The sequence below is a fragment of the Canis lupus genome, chromosome 2, assembly GCF_048164855.1.
Source record: "Canis lupus baileyi chromosome 2, mCanLup2.hap1, whole genome shotgun sequence".
NCBI classification, from domain to species: Eukaryota; Metazoa; Chordata; class Mammalia; order Carnivora; family Canidae; genus Canis; species Canis lupus.
Genome location: NC_132839.1, coordinates 39,192,328 through 39,220,304, shown reverse-complemented (window position 1 = coordinate 39,220,304; position 27,977 = coordinate 39,192,328). Strand labels below are relative to the sequence as shown.

Below are 27,977 nucleotides of genomic sequence, written 5' to 3'. Positions count from 1 at the left end.
CAAAATATAATTATTTAAAAAGAGGCAGATTTCCTTATTTATTAAGAAGTAAATTAAAAAAAAAAAAACAACTTGAAAACAATGAGCCTGGGAGTGGGACTGTTGGATGAGAGAGCCCAGGAAAGATTGGCTGCATTTCACTGTGAAACTAAATTATTTCTATTATACAGCACATGCCAAGATCATTTTTACAAACTAAAAAAAATTAATTGGAAAAGGAAAAGGACATTCCTACCACTTGACCACTGTTTTAGCTGGTGTGTTACAGAACAGGATGTGGAGACAGGAGTGAGACATGGTCAGCAGCAGGAGAATCCAGGAGGCTCTGATGAATTGGGGTATTTAACAAATAGAAGAAACCAGTCTGGCAAATCCCTGGAGGCAGAAATCCGAGGCCTGAGAAGCCATTATCAGCCCTTCTCTCTTCTGTAGGAATTCTTATCAAACCACAACAGTTGGATTTGTTGATGGAATATTTGGCCTCCAAAAAATACCAGCCACTGGTGCTGGTGCAGAGGGATGATTTCATGACCGAACTAAGAAAGTGATGGTCCTCAGGTAGTGTGGAGAAAATAAGATGTGGCAAGGCTCCCTTGGAGTGGGATTGGAAGGATGGAGGGGAGAGAAATTTGACTGAGCACCTCCCTCCTTATAGGAAATGAGAGTAAGCCAGTATAGGGGAGGAGAAAGCAAGGTCAAGTTTCCTTCTCAGGCCATGGGTCAGAATTAGAACATCCCCTAGGGTTATCTGGCACTCAGGTCGCTATAACCTTGCCCTTTTCCCTTAAAGGAAAGATCGATTTCCTTAATCTATGTTGGCCTCTCCCGGTAACTATTGAGTTAGGGCCAGAGGGCTGGTCTTCAGATGAATGGGGAGCTGGTGAGAGGGGCAGAAAGATGGAAGAAGAGAGAAGGGCAGACTTCTGGAAGCACCTAGCAGGGTGGGGCAAGCTTCCAGCCTGACTCAGCAGCGCCGGGAGGCAGAGATGTAGTTGGCTAGAGTATGAATTCTCTATTGCTGCATAACAAATAACCACAAAACTAAACAGTTTAAAGCAACAAACATGCATCATCGGATATAGTTTCTGGGAAGGGGTTGAAGTCATGCAGCTGCCCAGGGCAGTTGTCTCTGGAGGCTTGACGGGTACTAGAAGATGTGCTCTGCTGTTCATTCACACTCATGGCTGTTGATGGGAGGTTTCAGTTCCTCACCACATGGGCATCTCCAAATGGCTGCTCACAAAAGGGCTTCTCCCAGAATAAGCCATCACAGAGAGAGACTGAGAGAGCCGGAGATGGACAGACAGCTCAACCAAGAAGGAAGCCATAGTGCTAAAATACCACCTCATCTCAGAAATGTCACACCATCACTTATGCCATGTTGTTTCAGCCCCTGGTGCTGTGTGGAAGAATTCTACACACTGGTGTGCATGCCAGGAGGTGGGGTCTTTGGGGGCCATCATGGAGACTGCTTCCACAAGTAATAATGGGAGATGCATTGGTTGGACACTTACTACGTAGGCAAGTCCATGATTCTGGCTGTGGCTGTGAAGGAGACACCTGTTACCAAAAAAGTTAGGCTCCTAGTGAAATTCCAGTTCTCCTTCTTCCCCTCCCCCCACTCCAACCCTAATTTTCATAATAGAACCATCAACTCATACTTACTTCCCCCTCTTCCATCTTCTCTCAATTCACATTCCTTATTAAAAGTCTCATGATATCTCTTTGCTACAAGTTGTACATGCTTTATTACTTTTTGGAGAAGACAATCAAAGTGCACAGAGATAGGCCCAATATTGGCCAAAGGCTTGGCCAGCATGGTGATCCCACAAGGGGGTGAAGAGTGAAGACTGCTGGAGCCGTGAGTTTTCCACTGCTCATCTCTGGTCGTGGCTTTCCCATTCATTCTAGCTTCTCACTGATGTCCTCATCCAAAGTACTGGGGAAAGGACAGTGAAGAGGAGAGGCCTTAGTCTCTTCCCTGTGGAGCTTATGGTCCAGGGGGTGGGGTGGATAGATATTAGTCCAAGTGTCTTACAGATAAATACAATTACAAGTGAAAAACACTGATATGAGATAAAGTGCAGGGTGAAATGAGATAACAGGGAGTCTGGCTTGGCTGAGGGCCCAGGAAGTACCTCTGAGGAGAAAAAGCAGGCAGCAGGGGATAATTCCTGGTTGTCACTAGGATCAGAGGAAAAAGAAAGGCCCAAACCTCTCATTTATGTTCAGGCTAATATTAGCATAAGAGACATATGAATAATTTATTTTTTCTCACAAATATTGTTAATACTTAAGGGTAATGAGTAAAAACTTGAGCCCTAAATTAAAAAATGAAGACAACCTTCAGTGATATATCTCTGCACCAGGCAAGGTGTCTCCTTATGGGAACAGCAGAATCACCCAGAAACAAGTGTCTAATTATAGCAGTGCCATCTGTGGCACTAAAATAAGGATGATTATCAACACTATCTTTCAGGTTTTTCACTAAGTCAGAACAATTTGCTAAAAATAATCTGTACTGTATCTGCAACGCCCCCAAACAATGTGTGTTTTCCCATCACCACAGCCTGCTTGCTCCCCACAGCCCTGAAGACTGACAGGGAGTATTAAGTCCTGCTGGCAGTGTGTTCTTTTGTTGGCTGGTTTTCAACCTGAGCTTTGTCACTATAGCAGTGGAAGATGGCATAGAGATCTTGAATGCAGAAAGCTGGGTGCATCTCCCAAGAACCTCCAGGGGATTTCAGGACTGAGAGCCCAAGGTCAAGTCTTCAGTTCATGGAATCAAGTAGGGTCCAAGGAGGCTAACACATGCTCTCTCTCTGTCTCTGTCTGTGTCTGTCTGTCTGTCTGTCTCTCTCTCTCTCTCTCTCTCTCTCACACACACACACACACACACACACACACACACACTGCTATGTAAGATGCTAAATTATAGAAGCCAGACACCAATTTGTTTATCGTCCATAAGGAAGTTCTCTTGTAGGCCTGAACACCCAGGTCCCCCATCAAGGGGGTCCCTTTTTGGGATCAGAATTACAGTGAAGTCTGCAAGATCACAAAAAGGCCCAATAAATGTAGAGACTGAGCTCAGAAAGGCAGGTAGAGTGATTATGACATTTCATCTTGAGCATAGGGCCACTGTTGGCCTATATAGAATCTTTGTGTGAATTAGAAAAAGGTGACCTAATCCAACCCAAGGACCCAGTCAGGAGAGCAGAACAGGTACTGAACTTCAAAACTCACTTGCCTCCTGGGCCAGGAGCTTTTGAGTAGCATGTACCTGCACAACAGTTCATTGCCCACTGTTGTTGCCATGGGTATAAGAATTCATTTATTGCCCCACAGTACCACTGGCCCCTTTGAGCCAGAAGAGCCCCTCCTGCCTCAGACTCAAAGACTCTTCCCTCTGAACAGAGCATTATGGATACAACCAATGCTGCCCTTTGGATTTCCTCAGGGCCAAGGCAGTATTAAGGTGATTTGTAAATTGATTTGTAACAGTATCCTCCCTAGCATTTCCAGGAGGAGCTTAAGATTGATTATGGTGAGAGGCAGGTTGAGCAAAAAGAGTTCTGGACCTCCCACCCCTGCTTCAATGAGGAAAGCTCTTTTTTTTTTCCCCTGCCTTACTTGTTGGACTACTATGTGAGATTTACTTTAGGAAAAGGGTTTCAAATGAAATATGCCTGAAATAATATTTCTACCCAGGGAAAATATCTTTTAAGAATGAGAATAGTGGCAAACTGAAAGAAATGGATAGGTTCCTAGAAAATACAATCTATCAAGACTGAATCATGACGAAGTAGAAAATCTGAATAGACTACTAGTAAGGAGATTGAATCAGTAATCAAAAATTTCCCAATCAACAAAAGTCCAAGACCACATGGTTTCACGGTAAATTCACCAAGCATTCAAAGAAGAATTAATACCAATCTTTTCAAACTCTTTCAAAAATAAAAGGGTTGCTCTTCCAAACTAAGTTTACAAGGTCAGCATTACCCGATACCAAATCCAGAAAAAGATGCCACAAGAAAAGAAAGTTACAGGCCAACATCCTGATAAACATAGTTGCAAAAATCCTCAACAAAATATTAGCAAACTGAACTCAACAATACATTAAAAAGATCGTAGTGGATGATCATGATCACTTTCAGTGGCCCTATGATCAAGAGAGATTTATTCCAGGGATGCAAGGATGGTTTAACATCTTCAAACTGGTCAATGTGATACACCATATTAACAAAAAGAAGGATAAAATCAACTGATCTCAATGGATATAGAGAAGGTATTTGACAAAATTTAACATCCATCTATGATAAAAAAAAACTTTCAAGAGAGCGAATATAGAAGTGTACCAGAAGTGTACCTCGGTGTAGTAAAGGCTTTAGATGGCAAGCTCACTGCTAACATCATATTCAATGGTGAAAACCTGAAAGCATTTTCTTTAAGGTCAGGAAAGGACAAAGATGCCCACTCTCACCACTTTTATTAACCTTAGGATTGGAAGTCCTAGCCACAGCAATTAGGCAAGAAGAAAAAATGGAAGGCATCCAAAGTAAAAAGAAAAAGTAAAACTGTCACTATTTGCAGATAACGTATATAGAAAACCATAAAGGCCCCATCAGAAAACTGCTGGAACTAATGCATGATTTCACTAAAGTTACAGGATACAAAATCAATTCACAGAAGTCTGTTGCATTTTTATACACTAATAATGAACTATCAGAAAGGAAAACTAGAAAAACAATTTACAATTGCAACATAAAGAATAAAATACATAGCAATAAACTTAACCAAGGAGGTGAAAGACCTATACGTCTTGAAAACTACAAGACATTAATGAAAAATTTTTAAAAGACACAAATAAATGGAAAGATATGTGCTCATGGATTGGAAGAATTAATATCTTTAAAATGTCCATACTACCCAAAGCAATATTCAGATTCAAAATTCCAATGGAATTAATCTACAACAAAGGAACCAAGAAAATACAGTGGGAAAGAAGCAGTCTCTTCAACAAATAATGTTAAGAAAACTGGGCTGCCACATGCAAAAGAAGGAAACTGGACCACTTTCTTACACCACACGCAAACATTAATTTAAAATGCTTAAAGATGTAAATGTTAAGACCTGAAACCATAAAACTCCTAGAAGAAAACAAAGGCACTAAGCTCCTTGATATAGGTCTTAGGAATAAAGTTTTGAGTCTGAAAACTAAAGCAAAAGCAGAAAGGACTACATCAAACTAAGAAACTCTGCACAGCCAAGGAAACCATCAATAGAATGACAAGACAACCTATTGAATGGGAGAAATATTTGCAAGTTGTATATCTGATAAGGGGCTAATAGCCAAAATAGAAGAACTCATAAAGCTCAACAGCAAAGAAACAAACAGTGTGACTGAAATATGGGCCCAAGATCTGAATAGACATTATTCTAAAGATGTATAGATGGCCAACAAGTTCATGAAAAGGTGCTCTCTACATCACTCATCATCAGGGAAATGAAAATCAAAACTACAATGAGATATCACCTCATACCTGTTAGAATGACTGCTATCAAAAATATTAGAAATAACAAGTATTGGCAAGGATGTGGAGAAAAGGGAGACTTGATACTAATTGTGGAAATGCAAAATGATGCAGCCACTATGGAAAATAAATGGAGGTTCCTCAAAAAAAATTACAAATAGAACAGCCATATGATCCAGCAATTCCACTTCTGGGTATTCATCCAAAGAAAATGAAAATACTAACTTCAAAAGATATCTGTACCTCCATGCTTATTCACAATAACCAAGATGTGGAAACAACCTAAGTGTCCAATGATGGATGAATAAAGCAAGAAAATGTGGTAGGTATACACAATGGAATATTATTTAGTCATAAAAATGCATGAGCTCTTGTCCTTTGTGACAACATGGATACACCTTGAGGGCATTATGTTAGATAATAATAAATTAAGTCAGAGAAAGACAAACGTTGATCTCTCTAATATGTGGAATCTAAAAGTAAACAAACAAATGAACGAATCACACCAAGGTCACAGAGACAGAGAACAGATAGGTGGTTGCCAGAGGCAAGGTGTAGGGCATGTGAAAAATATGTGAACTGTTTTTGTTTTCAATAAAGTGAATTTTAAAAATAAACCATGCAAAACTCCTAAAAAATAAAATAATAAGAAAGCTTCTACATAGCCAAGGAAAAAACAAACTAAAGGAAAAAGCAAACTATGAAATGGAAGAAAACACTGGCAAACCATATATCTAGAAGGTGCTACTATGTGAAATATACACACATAACTCAACAGCACAGAAACTAAAACAGTTTTAAAAATAGGCAAAGGATTTGAACACACATTTTTCTAAATAAGATATACACATGGCCAATAGATACATGAGAAGGTGCTCAATATCACAACACATTCTCTACAGTATCATGAAAAGAAATGAGAGTAATGATAAAGGTTTCTATCAAAATTGAGAATGAGACATGCATGGTCCCCAGTGTGGTTGCTCCCTCCATTCTGCATTCTCCACTGTACAAGACTCATGAGCATATCCACTAGTCAAATTCTCCTGTCCATTTGGTGATTTAGTGCCTCTCCTGAGTGGTTACAAAGGACCTTGTGCTCTGTGGCCACTCTATATGTCCAACCACATGCCTCTTCCCTAGGCCTCCTTGTCCTTGAACCCCTTCTAGGCTCCTGACCAATCAGTGAAGCAACCCCTCAGTGCCCATGAGTACATGCATATCCTTACCTTGGGCCACTGTGTGATGGATCTAGGCCAAGAATACATTTTTTACCTGATGTCCTAACAGGAAGGGCATGATGGCACTTTGAATACCAGTATTGGCTTGAACCATATCCAATTGGCCTTGAAAATCTGGTTAATTCCTCTTTTCCAAGGTGTGGTTATCCAAGTAGAACACCACAGATTCTTTAAGAGACAGACTAGAAGAACTGCTGCTGTCTGGCACTCACCGTGGCATTGCAAAATTCTTCCTTGCAGAGCTCAGTCTCCTCTTTATTCAGTGGGTTCTGGGTCTGGTGTGGAAAATGGGCAAAGGATGTGACCTACCATAGTCTTCTGTGAATACATCCTTTTTTGAGATACAATTCATATAACATGAAATTCACTGTTTTAAAGTATACAATTCAGTGGTTTTTAGCATATGCACCAGGTTGTGTAACCATGAGCACTATCTAACTCTAGAACATTTCCGTCACCCCAAAAAGAAATTCATACTTCCTAGCAGTCAGGCTCAATTCAGCCCTTACAACAACCTCCACTAGCTCCCACCACCCCCAGCAACTATTAATCTACTTGTTTCTGTACTTGCCAGAATATTGGACATTTCATACACATGGAATCATACAATGCGTGACCTTTCAAGACTGGCATCTTTCACTCATCATGATGTTTTTGAGGTTCATCCACGTTGTAGCAGTGTCAGTACGTCATTCCTTTCAATGGATAATATTCTACCATATGAATATGCCACATTTGTCTATCCATTCATCAGCTGATGGACATTTGGCTATGAATCCATTCCCAACCCTTTTGATTATGTTTATTAAGCAGTGCCCATCTATTTTGCCCCTAGGAATGTCCTGTTCTATAGACTGTCTCCATTACCTGTGTCTCTGAAAAGTAGAATACTCACCCCTTTTCCCCTCATTCTGACCTTACAGTCCATTATGGTAATTACACCAATCTTGAAGAAGCAAGTGCTACACCTAAATGCTATTGTAGGGTTGTCATCTCCATTGCTCCTGGAAGCCCTGCTGTAGGACAGTGTTTCCTAGCTTCAGCCTGGCCTGTGAAGGACAGCCACTGTTAAGCTTTCTCAACAATGTTAGTGCTCCCCTCACCAGTGGGCCATTGCTTCTTTTCCAGCTTCCAAGAGCCATCCCAGAGGGAATCATCCTAGGACACATTCCACAGTGTTATACTACTATGGCTGAAGGACCTCGTATCAACAAATCTCTCTTATCCAGCTTATTTAATTGTCCTCTTAGTCCAGCACCCTCAGGACTGACTCCCAGGCACACTTTCATTCCTGCTAGTACACATTAGGCAGGTTCAGGAGCTTCTTTGGTGTATAATTCCTCTCCTCCCTGAGAAAATCAGCAAAAGTCAGGGTCCAAGGAAAGGGATGGGGCCCTGACACTTGGGATGGGATATTGGAACTTGAGGACTTTGAGCCTCCAGATTCCCCTGAAACTCTAGAGTTTCACTCCCATTTACTGAGGATAGAGTCCCTATCCATTGCTTGATGACTGCACAGGCTCACATGAGGCAAGTGACTTTTAAGACCATGCTGGCTCTCCTTGGGGACTAGCCCCACCTCCCCTCTTGGCTCCAGTCCAATAACTAAAGCCTGGTGGCAGGCAATACAAATCAACTGGAATGACTCAGCAGAAAAGGCCTTTACTAGAAGAAGGCTGGGAGGTAAGGCTGCAAAACCCAGCTTGAAAAACATCCAGGAACCAAGAGGCATTGGAGCAAGAACCACATTCACAGCCATGCTACCAGAATGGCCTGTCGGGGGTGTTGCTGCTAACTTTTAGAACAGCCTGATGCCCTCTCTGTGCATAAGTTCTCACCATTCCTTCAAGATCTCACCTCTCACCATGAGTCCAAGCCCCACATAGGAGCATCCAAGTGCCTGAACCTGGGTCACTGGCATGTGCTCTGCTGGGTAGGTCAGGAGGTGAGGAAGGATGGTGTTGGTACTTTGGCTTCAGAAGTCACCTCCCATTACACTCCCACCATGGGGGGGGGGGCGGGATTCCTTGCTAACACGGAGGAGTTTTAGGCCATAGTCAGGTAAAGATAAATGTCCCTTATCTACCACTGAGTGAGAGGGACGTGAGTAGGGGTGCTCGGCTATTCCCAAAGCACACACATATTGGCAATTCCAATATTTTAGAGTATGGCCCTTCTTGGGGAAGCTTTAGACCATCCCAGACTTCCTTCCAAGGAGTGAAGACCTATTGCTGAATGTGGGAATCTAGCCAATAGGCTCAGAGGTATGGTGAAAGATGCTAAACCCTTCTCAGCACCCTTGGAATCACCCCACAGTAGAGAATGGAGTTTGGGGTGGGTACTTCTTACCCTGTTTGAACTTGAGGCTGATCCTGCCAGAAGGCCTACTATTGGGTTGGGATGTATGTAGAGCAGACACATACCGTACCCAGGGGATCCATGTGGGGCTTATAGATACATCCTCTTTAATTCTGGTTACAGATGAAGTTAGCCAGGTATCAGCCTGTGGAACAGGATAGGCTGAAGACTGGAGCTCTGTACTGGGTCAATAGATAACTCTCTCCAGATCAGCAAAATGAGGCATAGGTTAGGCAAAATGGCCATAAAGAGTTCTGAGCTGTGGCATAGTCAATTCTGAAGTGAGACGATCATCCCAGCCCACAGCAGACTCATCATCACACCCTCACTTCTGAGTGTTCCTCAGTTGGTTATACTGGACAGGGCACATATCCCCAAAATGTGTAGATTCAGTCTAGGCTATATGGTCACTATAATGAATCACGTAGCTCTGAGCTCCCTGGCATCCATGGCAATGATGGAAACTCAGTGACTTATGTTGCTGAGTTAATCAGAAGAGACAAACTTTGTTGGCATGTATATTAGTTTGTGTGGTCTGCCATAGCAAAATATCTTAAAATGAGTAGCTTAGACAAAAGAAGTTTATTCTCTCACAGTTCTGGAGGTTAGAAGTTGAAGATCAAGGTGCCAGCAGAGTTGGTTTCTTCAAGGCCTCTCTCCTTAGCATGTAGATTATTGCCTTCTCCCTAAGTCTTCACATGGTCTTTCTTCTATGCCTATCTATGTCCTAATTTCTTCTTATAAGGACACTTGTCAAATGTGATTAGGGCCTACCCTAACTTTACCTTAAATACCTCTTTAAAGTCTCTATCTCCAAATATAATCACATTGTGGGGTACTGGGGGGTTACAACTTCAACATATGAATTTATGGGGGCATATATTTCATCCCATAAAAGTGTAAAACTAAGTTGTGTTCTTGTACAAGAAATACTTATGAGCAATTTGTCTTATGTCTTCCTTTCTTGGCTCTTCCCTGTTTACCGCAGTAGACTACCCATTTGGCCCTTCTTGGACAATGATTCATGCTTCAATAGTATCCTTCTCTCCTTTCTACACATCCTCACTACCTAGTCATGGTCAAATACAGTGTGGAGATTTTATTCTCAGTAGAGTGTAAGGGACTGATAACCCTTAAAGAATTCTCCATTTTGTGTAGGATGGGAAAGAAGTAGCATTCTAGAGAATGTGGCTTTAGGCCCAGAGGTAGGTTGGACTAAGGAGGTAAAAAATGTCTTCCAGTCACCCTTCACCTTCCTGCCCTTGCTGACTGCCTGTACCACAAGGAAACATAACTGGGAGTCAGGATTCAACTGCATCATTGTCGCCTGTGTGGTGGTCTCAGGGTGGCTTTTAATTGTTTTGAAGGTCATTTTTTGCATCTGCAAAGTGAACATTGCCTTCATATCTATCTTACTTTGTTCTCGTAACAATTTCAGTATGTTGTAAAGTGGTATGTCAGTACTCATCATACACATGTCACAGTAGACGGGCAGCAGGTTAGAAATGACAATTTCTATGATTACTTGCTCTTTGTTCCTTCATCTCCAGGCAGACTCTGTGGCCCCTGCTAAGTTTGGGGGCTGTGTCCACTGCAATTTAGTGAAGGAACATCTGTACTGGTGAGTCCTCAAGATGCCACCAATCCGCAACATTGCAGGCTTTGCTGGGGAAATGTCAATAGGCTGGTGGTGCTGTCCTGCATCTCAGAGGAACACTAGATGATTTTCACACAATGTCCTCATTGTACAACCGAGAAATCTGTGCTCTGGAGAAGCTCAAGGCAGCTCCAAGTTCCCATGACAACTCATCAAGAAAATTGAGATAAGAATGTATCTTCTTTCTCCCTTCAGAGCCTCAATTTCCCTCCCCATTACACCGAGAAAAAGAATATGACTTCCACTCTGTTAGCACTTTGAGAAGATAAATATAATTTTTAAGTGTATAACTGCATTTAAAAATCCAAGCAACCCATTCTATAGTTGAGAACACTGAGCCTGTTTAGGTCATGTTGAACTTCACACCCCATGACCTGCAACATGGCCTCATGCCATGGTCCACCTGAAGACTACCATGGATAGTATCCTTCATGGAATTATCTTGCATGTGTCATGAGTGCCCTCAACACTTGCCATAATGAAGGGGACTTATGGTGGCACCACCAAGTGAGAGAAGGAAGACTGGTGGCCAGACAATTGCCTGATGCCTACTCTGTGAGAGTCACATATGTGCAATGGACATTTGCTTATTTATTGAAAATGTTTTGGACATCTACTAAGGCAGTTGCTGGGAGGGAAGCTGAGAGGTAGGAGGACCAGGCAGAGCAAGATAAAGAAAGAGGACCATGTCCTCCAGATAGCAAGACAACAAGAGAAGGAAAGGGGATTGGCTTTGGAGACCCAACTAGGGGCTTGAGGAGGAAGGTGCAGCTTCTACCCTTGGCCTGCCACATAGCAGGTGCTTGGTAACTCAGGCCAGTATGAACAGGCCTGACTCACTCTGTAGTGTCTCCCTGAGCCTTTCATCATGTGGCTGATAGGGGCATCACAGAAGCCACTGGGGTCTGTGAATGCTCTCCAAGGCCATACACAATGGTAGATATGGCATAAGCAGGAAATGTCTTTCTTCCACTTGAAGCTAAGATGGGATATTGTTATTATGAGGTGATGATGGTAGTGGTGGTGTTGATAATAATGGCAATGATGATTATGGAAATGGTGGTGGTAAGTGATGGTGATGATGGGGATGGTGACAATGATGCTGGTAGGGATGGTGGTGGTGATGGTGATGGTGGTGGTGTTAATCATGGTGATGATGATGGTGATGGTGATGATGATAGTGATGGTGATGATAATGGTAATGGTGGTGGTGGTGTTGGTGATGATGATGGTAGTGATGATGATGGTGGTAGTGATCATAGTGGTGATGATGATGATGGATGATGGTGATGATGATGGTAGTCACAGTGATGATGGTAGGTGATGGTGATGATGGTGGCAGTGATGATGGTGTTAGTGCTTATGATGTTGATGATGATGATGATGATGATGCAGAAATTCACAGGCTTGGTTAAGACCATCACCTCACACCCTACCTGATGCTCACTTATCAATTTGAGATGTTACTATGAAAACTTTGCACTTTTGACTGCAGTTTTTGCCCCTGGTAAAGGACAACTGTCCGTGGGTGAGAGAGTTATGTTAGGCTTCAGCAACTACTTACCCCTCAGTGTGGCTGGGCTCAGGATCTTTCACGAAGGTGTGCTTTTCTGGGAACGTTGCAAAGAGTGGGTTTTCATAGGAAAAATAAGAGGGTGGACTACAAAAATCTTCTTTGCTCTGTGGGCCTCCCTTAGCTGTCATCTCATCCCTGTATCTGCTGCCCACATGCTCTGCCATGCATCTCTGGGAAGACCTTTTACCTCACTCCTTTACCACCCCATCCTTCACCCCTGCCAGGCCCTGAACACCTCAGACAAGGCACCAGCATACTAAGCAGAAGCTCCAGGAATGCCTTATCTGCCTTGGCCATTCCAAATTGACCTTGCAAAGTCAGGCAGAGGCATAAGCTGGCTACCCCTGGGCTGCTCTTGGGGAGCTCCTGGAGTTTTTAAATTAGTTAAAAATTAGAAGATTTCAAGTTTTTAAGAATTGTTTCTTTAGCCTGTTTAGAAAAAGTGGAATATTGGTGTTCATATAGGCAGCCATCAGCAGAAGCCTCAGAATGCCTGGCTGAGCCTAATCCATTCCAGATTCAGTAGCAAAATACCTGATATTTGTTTTATGCCACTGCTTTGGGGTGGTTTATTATGCAGCAAGAGATAACCGGTACAACAACCAAAGATGTCTAAACCACCCTTCCCTGAGTCGTGGCAGGTCAGGGGTGATGCTTCAATTTGCCCCACTCATGTTAGGGTCTACAGAATTCTAGATCTGGTAAGGCAATCACAGCTGTCCACCCTGTGATCTACCAGCCAGGACAGAAGGAAATTAGGACATACAGTCTCCTTATAGGCTGCAAGGAGGCCTCTGTTGGGTGTATGGTTCCTGCCCTCCCATGTAAGGGGTTTGATATTAAGAAACCAAGGAGGGACGCTGGGTGGCTCAGCGGTTGAGCATCTGCCTTCAGTTCAGGGTGTGATCCTGGAGTCCGGGGATCAGGTCCCACATCGGGCCCCTTGCATGGAGCATGCTTCTCCCGTTGCCTGTGTTTCTGCCTCTCCCTCTCTCTCTCTCTCTCTCTCTCTCTCTGTCTCTCATGAATAAATAAAGAAAATCTTAAAAAAAAAAAAAAAAGAAACCAAGGAAAACCTGCAGTTTCTATGCTCCCCACCCCAAGCCTGCGTTGCTGGCTCTGAGCTGTGATGCCATATTTGATCTTGTTCCAAGGGCCGGCAGATGTTCCAGGGCTGGCAGATACGCTCCTCCTCTCCTTTGCAGTCCTGATTTGTTCTCCAACTGTAGCATTGGGCCCTTCATCCCAAGGTGTTTGAAGTTTCCTGGCCCTAAATTGGTCTTGAATGGACTTGGTCTAATTATGCATCAATCTTTCAGCTTTGCTCTTCTGCCCCCTGGTGGAAGGTCTTATGTGGCCAGCCCACCCTCTGACCGGCTGTGCTTCTGAAATCCAGCAGAGCTCAGCATTCGCCTCCTTTCTCCAGCTCCATATGGGGGTTCTGTGGTTGGGATACTGAACCCAACAGCTCTCATTTGGATGCCAGTGCTTCTTTACTTATGATTCTGGCCAACCTTGTACCTGTGGGGGTGGGGCTCTGGGTCTGATATATCAAAGTGGGCTCCTATGCTCATCCAGTGAGACAGAGCTCAGAGAATGCCAATAGGTAGACACCAGGCAATGGCTTTCCCTATTTTCCCATAACCACTGGTGTGCCAATACCACCTAGATCCATGCCATGCCGTTCTTCCTTCTGCATGAAGGTGGGACCCTCTAACCCTCAGTTCCATCCCCATGCTCAGGACCAGGACCACTCATGCAGCCTGGGGCCAATTGGCAGAGGGTCCATCTGCATCCACACCATGCCTTGGGGTCATAGGATAGAGGAGTGTCCCACCCCCACCTCTCACTCCTCCTTTTGGGCAAAGGTTGTGCTCATTGGTGACAGACAACTTAAAATCTTGGGCTTAATGGGGCACTGAGATGTGGTTTCTCTCTATTTTGTTTTAAAAACAGTAAAAACAAAATGGCATGCTTGCAAAAAAAAGAGGGATTTGCAGGCTATTCCATGTTCTTTTCCCTCACAGGAGGTGTGCTGCTTGGTCTAAGAGGAGTCACACAGACCTTGGAGTATCTGGCTTATTGCAATAGACCAGCCACACTTTCAAGCTAACTGTTCCCAGTGAGAAGGTAAACTCAGGACTGGGAGGTTCAAAGTTGGTCCAGCCTCTCTGATAGGAATTCTACAAGGAGCTGTGAGCACAATTACACATTCTTAAGGGAAGCTTCTTGCACATGTTTCTAGTCTCCAGCAATAATGAACCCGCAACTCTGTGTTTCTAAAACTGCTTTAAAGGAAGCCCCCAGACCAAGCGCTGGCTGTCAGAGAAGCAAGAACCTTACTAGCTCCTTGCCACTAATATGCACTTTTCTTCCAGAAAAAATTCTAAAGCCTTAGGAAATTGGATGCTCAGTGAGGCTGGGTTACCAATTGATTTCCAGTTGGTATTTTTTTAGCAAGTTTTATGGACTTCATATAATGCCACAGAACATTGATTCTCAGGCTGGGGCATCCAGTCCTGAGCTGGGAATTCTCCCCACAGATGGGATCCCAGTTCCCATGTGCTCTCTAAGTGTGGTTTCCATGGTCTCTAAGCCACCAGGGCTTGAGCCAGACCATGTGCCCACATAATACATAACACTCAGCAGTGGGGACCATGATGAACAAAGCATGCTCTTGACTTTGGTCTGGGGGTGATAGTTTTAATCACAAGAGTAGCTGAATACCTCCTCTAGATGCAAAATATTGGTCATATTTCCAGAATGTGGCCTAGCTGGGGAAAATAATGAAGGTGGGGGTCAGCTTCACATGGGTCACAGAACCTGCACGTGATGGAGGGTAGGAACCTTTTCCTGAAGCTTGTTCATCATTGGTTGGATTACACACAGAGCCTTCTCATACCTCTTGGCTTCTCCAGCAAACAGATGCCTCTGGACTTGTTCAGTTTGAACTCAGCTGAGCCCATACCTGCACATACATACCTCAGTTCATTTCACCACCACCCTGGGAGGCAGGTAATGATACAGGTGGGGGAAACCAAGGCTCAGAGAGAGGAAGTAGTGCAGCAGGGACTTGATTCCAAAGCCAACACCCTTGACTCTGTTTCTCTCTGCCTCCCTGTCACATTGAGCCACTGGCCCTGCAACAGAATATGATGTCACCATCTCCAAATAGCCTGAGACTGAAGCCCAGAAAGTAAGTGACTTGCCAAGATGACAAGGATTATTAGTAATGGATCAGGAGCCACCAGCTGTTCCCTGTCCCCATGCTTGGTCCTCTGCACCCACTGAAGACATATTTAAAATACGTCCACAAATTCTTAGCTATTCTTCCCATTAGACTACAGAGACTGATTCCCTTCTTTTGAGTGTGGACTGTGTTTAGTGACCTGCTGCTAACAAATGGAATGTACCAGAAGTGACTGTGTATGACTCTGAAGACTAGGTCATAAAATGTACTGTGGCTCCCTCCTTATTAGTCTCTCTTGGATCACTCACTCTGGAGGAAGTCAGCTGCCATGTGAGGAGGACACCTAACAGCCTCATGGAGAAGTATACTCAGCTGAGGCCAACAATCACGTAAGTAACCTTGGCAGCAGACCCACTGGCCCCCATGGCCTCTCATGGCTGCAGCCCTGGTTGACATCTTGACCACTTCTTGGAAAGAAGTGAAACCAGAACCACCCAGATTTCTGACCCTGGAAACTATAGGAGATAATAAATTTCTGTTGGTTTAAGCAGTCAGACTTCTCTCTGTCTCAAATAAATAAATAAAAATCTTAAATAAAATAAAATAGAAGTGAAAAAGCGGGCATCTGGGTAGCTCAGTTGGTAAAGCGTCTGCCTTCAGCTCAAGTCATGATCTCAGGGTCATGCTCAGTGCTTCTCTCTCTCTGTCTCAAATAAATAAATAAAATCTTAAAAAAAATAAAGGAGCACCTGGGTCCTGAGTTGGTTAAGCATGTGCCTTCAGCTCAAGTCATGATCTTGGGGTCCCAGGATCAAGCCCCTCATTGGGCTCCCTGCTTAGTGGGAAGTCTGCTTCTCCCTCTCCCTCTACTTCTCCTCCCCTACTTGTGTTCTCTTTCTCTCACTCTCTCAAGTAATAAATAAAATCTTTAAAAAAAAAAAGAAGTATTGCATTTATAAAGAAAGTAAAAAAGCAAGCAAGCAAGCAGCCAGGCTTGGCTCTGATTGGTTATGCAGCAACAAATAATTAATACACCCATTCCATCCCCTTCTTCCTTATCATCATTATCTGCTTGGTGTCACTCCCACCCCCTCCAGAGAAAGCCTGTTCTTTAAGAAGGGAGAATATGGGTTGGCTCTACCATTGTGTTCATGGTCAACAGCATGCTACATCTCAAGTAGTCCTTAGGGTATCTACCAAGAAACTCTTCCTTCCAAAGGACAAAGAGAGCCCATAAAGTTGCTGACAATGGTTGCCTCGGGTGGAACCACCCGAGGAAGGTGGGAAAGCAAGACACATTTTTCCTGAGTACCTTCTTTTGTCTATTGAGTTTTGTACTATGTGTATGTGTGTTGCCTATTCAAAGATAGATAAATTAAATATATTTAAAGTATTATTTTACTAATTACCAAACTCTGCTTGATATTCCTAAAAAAAGAAGACCTTTGTGGCCATATAAGTCTGGGGAGTTTGGCTGATGTGTCCTATTCCTAGAGAGTCATGTTAGGGAATTAAAGATCTGAGAAATGCTGTGGTAAAGAATCGTGTTTAATCTGCTTAAATCCAAAATATCCAAATTTGTTCAAACTCATAACTATTTTTCCATAAACCCTTGGCTTTAAATAGCCTTGACTATAAATAGCTGTGTAATGCCACAATGTTTGGGAATGTGTCTCTGACAACATGGTGCCAGTTATAAAATCCTTAAACACCAGGGGTAGGGGCCAGACATGAAGGGCACTAGGGGCAGGTGAGCTCTGGGATCTTGGAAGCATGGAAAAGGTATGTCCAGAGAGAAAAGCCCTTCAATCTACTCTCTACAGTTTACCTGAGGGCAGGCCTGTCACTATTTCATTTTTAATTCACTCATGCACTCAAACATACACTGGGTTCATGACCTGAGACTCAATCAGATACATTGTCTTCTCTCAAGAAGCTCATCCCAAAGAGGAAGATGTGCAGAAATCAGCAGGCCAAGACAGCACAGCAAAGACTCCCTGAGAAAGTGGCCTGTGAACCATACATGGGGCGGGGGGGGGGGGGGGGCGGAAGCAGCCAAGTAAAAAAGTGCAGAGGATGTTCCAGTAGCGCTGCTGAAAGCAGACCAATGGAGCTAGAGCAGGTGAACTGTGCTGCCCAGTGTCTGTGGTCCCAGCCCATGCCACCCTCTTGAGCTCTGCTCTGGGGTTCCCAAGTGATCTGCATTTTCCAGGCTCTGTGCCTACTGTCTCTGTGTTAGGTCCTGCTATAGGATCTAACACAAGAGGCAGAGCAGGAGCTCAGAAAGCAAGAGAGAAAGCATCTGCTCTGATAGGATGGCAGTTGTAGCACAGGGCCTGGGTGATTATAGACCCCAGCAGCTCTGGCAAAGGGAGCACCTTTATCAGAAGTCACAGTCTCAGGGGTGTCTGACTAGCTCAGTTGGTAGAGCATGACTCTTGATCTTGGGATTGTGGGTTTGAGCCCCACGTTGGGTGTAGAGATCACTTAAGAAGAAAAATCTTTTTAAAAAAGTGTTGTAGTCCTGAACAAGAAGATGCCCCATTCTAGATCTAGAACCATCAATCTCAGCTTCTCTCATACCACCAGCTTCTTCCACAGGACAGCAGAAAGTGCAAGCTCTAGGCTCTAGCCCAGAGGTGTTAGTGTTTCTTATCTCTAGGAATCACCCCTGCTTCCTTTAGTTCTCTATCCTTCTTTCTCCCTTTTACTCGTGCATCCTTCCAACACCTCTGTAACCAGTTCTCTCTATGAATTGCCTCTGTGTGAAATATCTAAAGTGATTTCTATCTTCCCGACTGGACCCAGACTATCTCAGTACTGATTCAAGAAACAAGCCCTCTTACTTAGGTTCCTGCAATGGCATTGTTCAGCTGTTTGAGTGTGAAGGCAGAAATGGGCTCATCGCCAGTGGAAAACAAGACCCCAGTGATCTGTGGTATGTGGTGGCATTATAATTACTCAATCACCACCCATGGTTGCCTGGGAGGGAACACTGTTGAACGGTTAGATTTTGGGATAGACAGTTGCCACTGCACTCAACCATTATGGAAAACTGGTGTCTACAAAGAATGTCAGCATGATTTATGACCTCCCTGAAGAGATTACAAAAAGCCAGAGGCATACAAAGAGGAGGAAAATGAGGAAAAAGAGAATGAGGAAGAGAGGAAGAAAAAAATGGAATTATTTGAAAATTAAAATTAAGAACATACGTACATTCAAAAGATTCCATTAAGAGAGTGAAAAGGCAAGCTACAACTGGAAAAAGATATTTGCCACACACAAAAGACTCATATCTAGAATATATAAAAAGCTTCTAGAAATCAATAAGAAATGGCAGGCATCCCAGCACGGAAAAAAAAAAAAAAAAAGTTGAAGATTTGAGTGGGGGACACCTGGGTGGCTCAGTGGTTGATCGTCTGCCTTTGGCTCAGGGAGTGATCTCAGAGTTCTGGGATCAAGTCCCACATTGGGCTCCCTGCAAGGAGCCTATTTCTCTCTCTGTCTATGTCTCTACCTTCTCTCTATGACTTTCATAAGATTTAATTAATTAATTAATTAATTTAAAAAAAAGATTTGAGTGGGCGCTTCACAAAAGAGTAGGTTCTAGTTGCTGATAAACGTATGAGGTGCTCAAGCTCATTAGTCATCAAGGAAACACCAACTAAACTACAATATATCAAAACCACAATGGAGTACCACTTCCCACATATTAGGATGGCTATAATCAAAAATATAAGTATTAACAAATAATGGTGAGATTACAGAGAATACAGACCCATGTACTTTGAAAGTAGATTCCTGGCATCATTAATTAATAAGCTTAGGAAAGCAATATGGAAATCCCTCAAAAGGGAAACATAGTTACCATATAGCCCAGCAATTCCACTTCTAGGTATGGACCCAGGAGAAATGAAACTATAAACTCAGAGAAAAACTCGTATGTGAATGTTCGTATCAGCATTATTCTTAATAGTTGGAAAGTAGAAACAACTCAAATGTCCTTCAACTGGTGAATGGATAAATAAAATGTGGGATATCCGTACCATAGAATATTATTTGACCATAAAAAGGAAGTACTGATGCATCCTACAACATGGATGAAACTTGAAAGTGTGCCAACTGGAAGAAACCTGCCACAAAAGACTGTTACGGGGATCCCTGGGTGGCGCAGCGGTTTGGCGCCTGCCTTTGGCCCAGGGCGCGATCCCGGAGACCCGGGATCGAATCCCACATCGGGCTCCCGGTGCATGGAGCCTGCTTCTCCCTCTACCTGTGTCTCTGCCCCTCTCTCTCTCTCTCTGTGACTATCATAAATAAATAAAAATAAAAAAAAAAGACTGTTACATAATTTAACTTCTATTAGAAGTCTGGAATAGGCAAATCTAGAGACAACCAGATGAGTAGCTGCCAGGTGCTGGGCCAAATTGGGTGTCAGGGTGACAGCTAGAAGATAATGGGATTCTTCTGAGGTTGATGAAAACATTCTAGAATTGATAGTAGTGATGACAGCACAATTCTGTGAATATGCTAAAACCCATTGAATTGTATCCTTTAAATGGATGCATTGTATCTCAATAAAGCTGTCAAAGAGAAGGAAGGGACACCAGAGGGAGGGAGGATGAGAAGGAAGAAAAAGCTACAGTGCAACACCACCACTCACCCATCAGAAAGGGTAAAATGAAAATGAATCCCCAGCATTGCTGAGGGTGTGGAGAAAGCAGAACTCTCACACACAGCTTGGGGTAGACTCGGGGGGAGTGTGACTTGATGCAATCACTTTGGAAAACAAGGGTATTACTCACTCCTATGGCCCACTGGCCCTAAGTTATTTTGCTCTTTTTTTTTTTAATTTTTATTTATTTATGATAGTCACAGAGAGAGAGAGAGAGAGGCAGAGACACAGGCAGAGGGAGAAGCAGGCTCCACGCACTGGGAGCCCGGTGTGGGATTCAATCCCTGGTCTCCAGGATTGCGCCCTGGGCCAAAGGCAGGCGCCAAACCGCTGCGCCACCCAAGGATCCCCCACTGGCCCTAAGTTAGAGAATAGACTATATGAGTCCACGCATATAAAGTTCAAAAGAGGTAAAACGGCTATACGGTGTTAGGATGGGATGATGCAGTAGGCCTTGGGGGGGGTGGTACAGGAAGAGCATCTGGGATACTATGTTCTGTTTCGTGATCTGGGTGCTGTTGCTCAAATATGTTCACTTGTGTGCTCCTGGCTGTACACTTATAATTTATGTACTTTTCTGTATTTATATTAGAATGACTGAGACATTTACCAAAAATTTTTAAAAATAGGGAAAGGAAAAGAAAACTCTACAGGCCCCTAGCAAGAAAAAACATGTGCCATAGCAGCTAGTTTTCATTTTTGTAACTAGTCTTGAGATCTGTTGGCCTTGGCCTTAAGACCTGACCTAGGACTTCCTGTGTTCCTCAGCCATTCTGGGCCTCCTTTGCCCCTGTCTGTACCTATGTGGGTTCTTTACCTGGTGAGGTTGTTCAGAGCTTTATTTGGGAAGGGTCTGTCTCTGGCCTGTTGTTGTTGCACCTTCTCATTGACTCCATTATTGGACAGGAAGTACTAAGAGATACCCTGGAGACTCTATGGGCTTCTCGACCTGTCCTCCTTGCCCTCCACTTGTAGCAGCAGTCCTTGGTAATCAGGTTGGAACCCCCAGCTGGTAACACCCCCTTCTTTGCCCATTGGCCCAGGAGCATGAAGATTCCAAGGTAGCCATCTCTTGGCCTCAATTTCTGATTCAGTGGAACTTTGCTTCCTCCCTGGGGACTGAGACTTTTCTCCCTGGGGAACTGAGACCAAGCCTATCAGGCCAATAGCTCTCCAAGTTGCAGAGGTGAGAAGCAAACACTTGGTGAAGGTGTATACTGCAAGAAGCCTCTCCCACATCCACTCCTTGATTCCTGGATCTGTGAGAGAAGCAGCAGCATATACAGGCTGCAGGTTCAGAACATGTAACACATCCTCAGGACAGTACCAGCCCTGGAAATATGTTTTGTGGGTGCCAAAACTGAGCCTTGGGTGGGCCATTCACCATTCTTCCAGGCCAGCTGCTTCTGGGATATTCTGTGCATTTGTCCTGGACTTTCGCAGTTTTAGAACTGAACTCTTGAGACCAGGAGCCCTTTCAGCCCCCAGGAAAACCAGATGGATGGTCATCCTGGATATCTTCCAAACCAGAGTCCCTCCCAGCAGTTAAGACCAGGACTTTGTGCCTCTGTATGCCCTGTGCGTGGCCCAGCACAGGCCAAGTAGATCACATCAGCTTTGCTGCTGGATCTGGAGGGTCAGGGGAGCCTCCCAGCTGCTATGACCCTGAGGAGTGGCAGCCATGACATGTGTCACTTGCAGGATTCAAAATGAGGGCACCGACCGTGCCTTGGATTTCGTTGTCATAGTCTGTGTTGATTCTTTTGCTAACTTGGACAACTGCTCTACCAGGGAACAGGAGAAACAAACATTTAAAAGGTAATTTGTAGTCTTTTTAGGGATTTTCCCTCCAGTTGCCTTGTCCATGTTGTCACCTCAATTCTGCAAGGCAGGCAGGGTTGAGACCAAGAAAGATGACACGATTTACTCAAGGGCCCTGGCTTCTTGGCATTGGAACAGGCTCCACCCAGTTCTTCATGCCCCAACCCCAAGCTGCCTCCCCATCCTTTGTGCCTTTGTACCCTGGACACAGTACCTGGCAGCTCCCACCAGCCTGTCTGTTGTAGCTGAGGGACCCCATCAAGCCACCCCCACCCTCTCATTCTTCATCTGTGGGTTGCAGATAAGTCTGAAGGTCTCAGTGAGATTGTGGCCAACTATAAGCAACCATCAGATCAGGTGTAAGAGCATCCTGCTTAGCAATTTGACAGAGGTCCCTTTCTAGGACACTGAGCTGTCTATAGGTTTATTCCTCAAAGTGGGGCCTGTGACTAGCAGGCATGGTGTTATCTGAGGGCTTCATACCCACACGGAATCTCAGCTGGCCCAGCCCTAGGGAAAACCAGGCAGTGTGTGAAGTGTGGGCAGGTGCCTTTTGGGAGGTGCTCTTAGTCACCTTTGCTTACACTTTAGTCAATGAACTGTTGTCTTTCTTCCCTGCTGGAACCTTCTAAATGTTTTCTTGTCTAGTAGTCTCCTAGGGCTACCATAACAAAGTAGCACTGACTGGGAGGCTTAGATAACAGAAATGTATTTTCTCGCAATTTTGAAGGCCATAAGTCCAAGATCAAGGCACCATCAGGGTTGGTTTCTTTCAAGACCTCTCTCCTTGGATTCTTGGAGATGGCCAACTTCTCACTGTGTCTTCGCACGGCCTTCCTTTCCTGTATGTCTGTTCCTAATCTCCTCTTCCTTTGAGGACACCAGTCAGATTAGGTAAGGCCCACCATAATGACTCATTTTACCTTAATGGCCTTTGTAAAGGCCCCATCTCCAAATATTATCACTTTCTGACACACTGGGAGTTCAGGATCCAACATATGAATCTGGGAGGACATTTTAAGCCACAGTAGCCCATTTGGTCCATGGCAGGCCCAAACATCATGCTAACCCAGGGGAGTGTGGGGCATGGCCAGGGTTACAGAGGGGAAGGGCACTCTGAGAAGCTGCTGTTGTGAGCTGCAGGTACCCAGAGACACTGAGACATGCCATCTTGGGGGGAGTTAATTCAGCAGCATAGGGGGAGAGGTTGCTGGCATAGTGGGAACAGCACAGTTCAAGGCACCAGGGCAAGGAAGGGCGTGCCACGTGCAGAGAGCTGTTAGAAGGTATTTGGCAAGCAGAAGACCAAGTAGACAGGGGCCCAAACTCCCTGCCTGGGCAGGTGACAAGTCTCCACAGCACTGGGTCTCTTTTAGGATTATAAACAGGGAGAGATGTGGTTAGTATCAGCTAACCCATAACACGTGCTCACCATGTGGGCATGGTGACCATGGATGGGAGATGAGGACCCAGGGTTCTGGTCCTCCACCGGTCACTGACAGTTTCTGCTCCTCTGGACAACATAGTGCAGAGAGGGCTTTAGAACCTTAGAGATCGTGTGTGAACTTCCTGCTCTGATATCTACTGATTCTGTGACCTTGGGGACTTGGCCTAGTCAGGCTCTGGTTATTCATTTATTAAGACCCAGCTTACTGTAGGGACTAATAAGATTGAGTTAAGTGATCTGACACACAGCAGAGGGACCAATACTGCTTGTCTCATTTCCCTTTGGCTCCTTGGCGTGTTGTTCCTCTGTAAATCTGCTGGGATATGAAAGGACCTGCACAGGCCACTCACAGTGGGAAACCACAGGACCTTTGACAATAGTCTGTGCAGCACAGAGTCAGTCCCTTGACCTGAGGAGTCTGGGCAGAGGGAAGCTTCTGGAAGGGGCAGGGGTGGAGGCATGGTAAGCTAATGCCCTGGACTTACTCTTGACTCAGTTTATCACCCAAACTCTCCATGCATGGCCAAAAGCTGAAATTTCTGATTTCTAAGCTCCTACTCCCAGCCCTCAAGGTCCTCGCAGACCTTGGAGAGGTGGGTGTGCACCCTGGGACTCAGGAGGTGTGTGCCGGGGGAGAAGGTGGGTAGGAGGAAGAGCTTGTGTTAGGCATGAGACATCTGCTTGCATTTTGAACTGTCTCTGAAGGTTTGTTCTGGGTTCAGCGAGGGAAGGGGGAGGCGAGCACGGAGAACACTGATCTCTTCTGTGTCACCTGTCTCCCCTCTTGGGGATGCCTCTGGCATATTTACAGTTTCAGAAAGGATTTTGTTTGGGGAAAAAAATAATTCTGCTGTAAAAAGAGCAAAATCTGCAGTGTGACTTTGCCCCACACCAGCCCCATTGGATCTGTCCCGGGATGGGCATCTGACCCAAGCCAGAGCGACCAGAGCCCCCTCCCCCAGGAGTACGAATCCCAGCTCATTTTGCAGAGATGTAAACTCTGCCCACCTTCAGAGAAAGGTGCTCCACACCAATGCGAGAACCAGAGGAGAGGCAAAGGGGGCATCCAACAATGCCCTGGGCTGTGCAGTGGCACCCCACCCTCCCACTCCTGGAAACCCCAATGTGGCTTTCTTACCCTCAGTTCCTGTTTTGTAGAAAGCCAGCTCGAATTGGCTATTTACAAAAGACCTAAATCATGAGTGAATTTGTTGCAGAATTCCTCTTACTCTAGAAAATCTGACGTAAGCATGGAGACCTTGGAGACTGTGAAAATGTTTTATCCTGTAATATGTCCTCTCGTGTATGATGCATCGCTCACTCACACACATGAAAACCTGGAGTTGCATTTCTATCTGTAAAGGTAAATGTCCTCTCCAGGTTTTACCATTATCCTGGATCTCCTGCCTTGAGCTGGGAATTCCTGTGCCCCTTAACGGGACTTGCTGCACTAACTCCACAGCTCGGGGCGTGGATCGATCCTGCTGGAAGGCCTTGGCAATCTGCCTGCAAACACTGCCACCACTGTGGTGCCATCTTCCAGAACCTCAGCCTTAGCTTGTCATCCCTCGCTTTGGGACCTGGCAACATTCCTGCTTGCGGGATGCTCAAGCTCAGACCCCTGCCTAGTCCAACAACTGTCCTGCTGCCCGCCTCCCCTGTGCAGCTATCCCCGCCTCCACCCCCACCTCCGCCCCTCACCATTTCCTTCCCCAGAGGAGCAGCGTTACCTGCCTTGAGAATCTCCTTCTGCCTTCACCACCCGACAGCCAGGGCACTGGGGAGCAGTTCCCTTGCGTCTCCCCTAACCACTCTGCTGTTCCTCTTGGCATCTTCCCAGTGCTGAGCATTGGTCCTGGCACAAAGCCGGGGTTCCGCAAACATGGGCTGAACTGAAACCCAGCTGAGGTTGCAGCTTCCTGAACTGGCCTCTCTTCTGTTCCCACTCTGGCTCCCAGTCACGGCTGGGGCAGGCACCCTCAGTTGTGGCCCAGACACGGTCTTTCCAGGAGGGCCCTGCAACCCTGGCACCCATGGGATCTATTTGAGCAGCACCTAGGCTCCCAGTGGCCCCTTCCTCATCCCCCCTTCTATGGCCACCTTGAGGAAATGTGTACTTAGCAGAGTGAGGTTTCAATTTAGTTATGGACTTAGGATCCAGAAGAAGAATCCTGGGAAGTAGGTTGCAGAACTTTCTGGCTTAGAGCAGGAGGTAGACAGTGGCTGTGAGGTCCTGAGCCTGGGGAAGGGGTGGTGGCAGCTTCAGGGAGCCCACAGGATGGTTCGCCAGCCTCCAGTGTGGCACCCCATCCTGGACGGAATCCTGGGGTGAGGGCCCCCCTAGCCCTGCAGGGAGGTGAAGCCCTGCTGTGTCCCACATATGACAGTACAGGAGGCAGACTGTCAAAGACACAGGGAGCGAATGCCCATCTCAGGAAGTGCCCTTCACGCTGCCTCATTACAGAGTAACTGATCCTGGAGATCCGATCTGAGCTGGGAGGCTGGAGATTTTCACCTGGAGAGCCTTCCCTATCTTCTCTCTTCCCTTCTGCGGAGAAGAGGATGACAAAGTAGCTTCTGGAGGCCCACACAAGCACGGAAAAAACACATTCAGGGCACTGATGGGCTGTGCCCACTCCCTTGGGGAGGAGATTTGCACTCTCAGAGTACAGGGGAGTGAGGAGCCAGAGGAAGCCAGGGCCACAAGCCCACACTCCTGGGGCTCTGAGGGCCCAGGGCAGCCCTCAGGAATACATCCAGCTGCGAAGTCCAGGCACCCAGTGGGAAGAGGCTTTGGGAAACTGCCTGTGGTCCTCTCCTAACAAGAGCTGGGCAGGGGTTCAGGCTCTGCTGTGTTAGAGCACTCTCTGGGCCTTCCTCTCTGCAATGGCTCCAGACTGGGTGCACAGTCAAGGAGTTGGAAAGGGGAAAGCACTGGCTAGCTGCGTCACTCTGCTCAGGAGGGCAAAAGAGTCTCCAGAGACCATGGTTAGGGGCAAAAGGCTGCCTACGCTGCAGGGGAAGCTATGAAAGTGAACACAGGCTGTTGGAGTTGATTCAGGACACAGCATGGCCCACCCCTTGGGAGTGGGCTGGGATGTTGGGGGGCAACTGCAGTGAGGCCCCACGGGGACCCTCAGCTGGGCAACATGGGGTCGGTCAGGCAGCAGGAGGGTCAGCAATCTGGAGACCCCATAGGATGGCCCAGCACGTGGAGGCTCCAGGCAGCCTGTGTGAAGGCCCTGGGCCGCAGGGTCAAGAGTTGCTTCCCTGGTCAAGAGTGGTGTCCTTTCCTGATGTGGGAGCCCACTCAGACCAGCTCAGGGCTGTGCAGAGTAGCCCTCTGATAGTGTGAGGAAATTCGAATCATGGGTCCTGGACTCCAGTCCCACTTACAGCTTGCTGGGGCCTTCCAGTGACCTCTAGGGTCTCAGAAATGAGTCAGCAGGTGGCGAACACCTGGCACCTGAAGCGACTCCCTTGTGGCCCTCAGAGGAGGCAATGGGGTCAGCTGGGGGTGCCTGGGGAAGGACAAGAGAGATAGGAGAACTGGGGGTTGACTTCCAGGAACCCAGGATGTTGGGGCACCCCCAAACCAGCCATAGGAGAGGGGCTGCTGGCCCAGAGCCAGGGGCCTTCTCTAGTCAAGACACCAGGGCTGTGTGATCAGTGATAAATGTCTATCCCAGGAGAGGTGCCCGCTGCATTTGGCATTCACTGTGTCCTAATCTTTCTAGAACACTCCTCGGCAGGGAGAGCCCTCCACCCAGGTACCTTTGGGGAACACTGGGGCTTCTCATTCCTTCACTGTTAACAGGCTTTGAAGGAGCCTGGGGACCCAACGGCTAGTGCAGAGACCCCATCCATCCCCCATCACACCTCCCCTCCAGTCCCCCACTGATCAGACTGGTTGACACCTCAGAAGGAGGCCGCTGGGTCGTTATGCCGAGAATTGAAACATTGCTTAACCCCAAGGAGAAACCACAAGAAGAGAAAAACACGCAAGGCTGTTGCATGCAGCTGGGTCTGAGCCCTCAGCCTGCTCGCCGTCTGCCTGGTGGGTTGTCTGTGTGACAGGCCACAGAGAGGTTTGCTTGCGTGGGACTGTTTCCAAGACCCCAGAATGATTCCCTTTGGACAGAGAAGGGCGTCCTTTCATAGGGACCACAGGGCTCGGGCTTCTCATGCCTTCGTCATGTGGCCTGTGTCCTCCTGGTGAGTGACACGCCTACACAGAGGGCCTCCACCCCCAGCGGTCCAAGGAGCAGAGCAGCCCCCCAGGGGTAGGACACAGCTCTTCATCACAGGGCTCTCGAGGACACCAGAGACTGAGGCTGCTGCTCTCAAGGGCAGAGCTGGGCCACCAAGGAGACAGAGCAGACCCTGCCAGGGAGCCCCGCAGGCAGGCCGCTGGGGGAGAGGCAGCTACAGAGAGTGTGTGCAGAAGATGGCAGGTCTAGAAAGGAGCTGCTTTCATT

At 46.0% G+C, this 27,977-nt stretch overlaps 1 long non-coding RNA gene across 1 annotated transcript; it reads right to left on the bottom strand.

Moving 5' to 3' along the window:
* Nucleotides 1-1,676: 1,676 nt before the first annotated feature.
* Nucleotides 1,677-25,348, bottom strand: LOC140610110 (uncharacterized). Its single transcript, XR_012011897.1, has 3 exons — nt 25,230-25,348; nt 6,988-7,050; nt 1,677-1,939 (listed from the first exon to the last, which is right to left on the bottom strand). It is a non-coding gene; the product is annotated as an uncharacterized lncRNA (long non-coding RNA).
* Between the last annotated feature and the right edge of the window lie 2,629 nt (nt 25,349-27,977).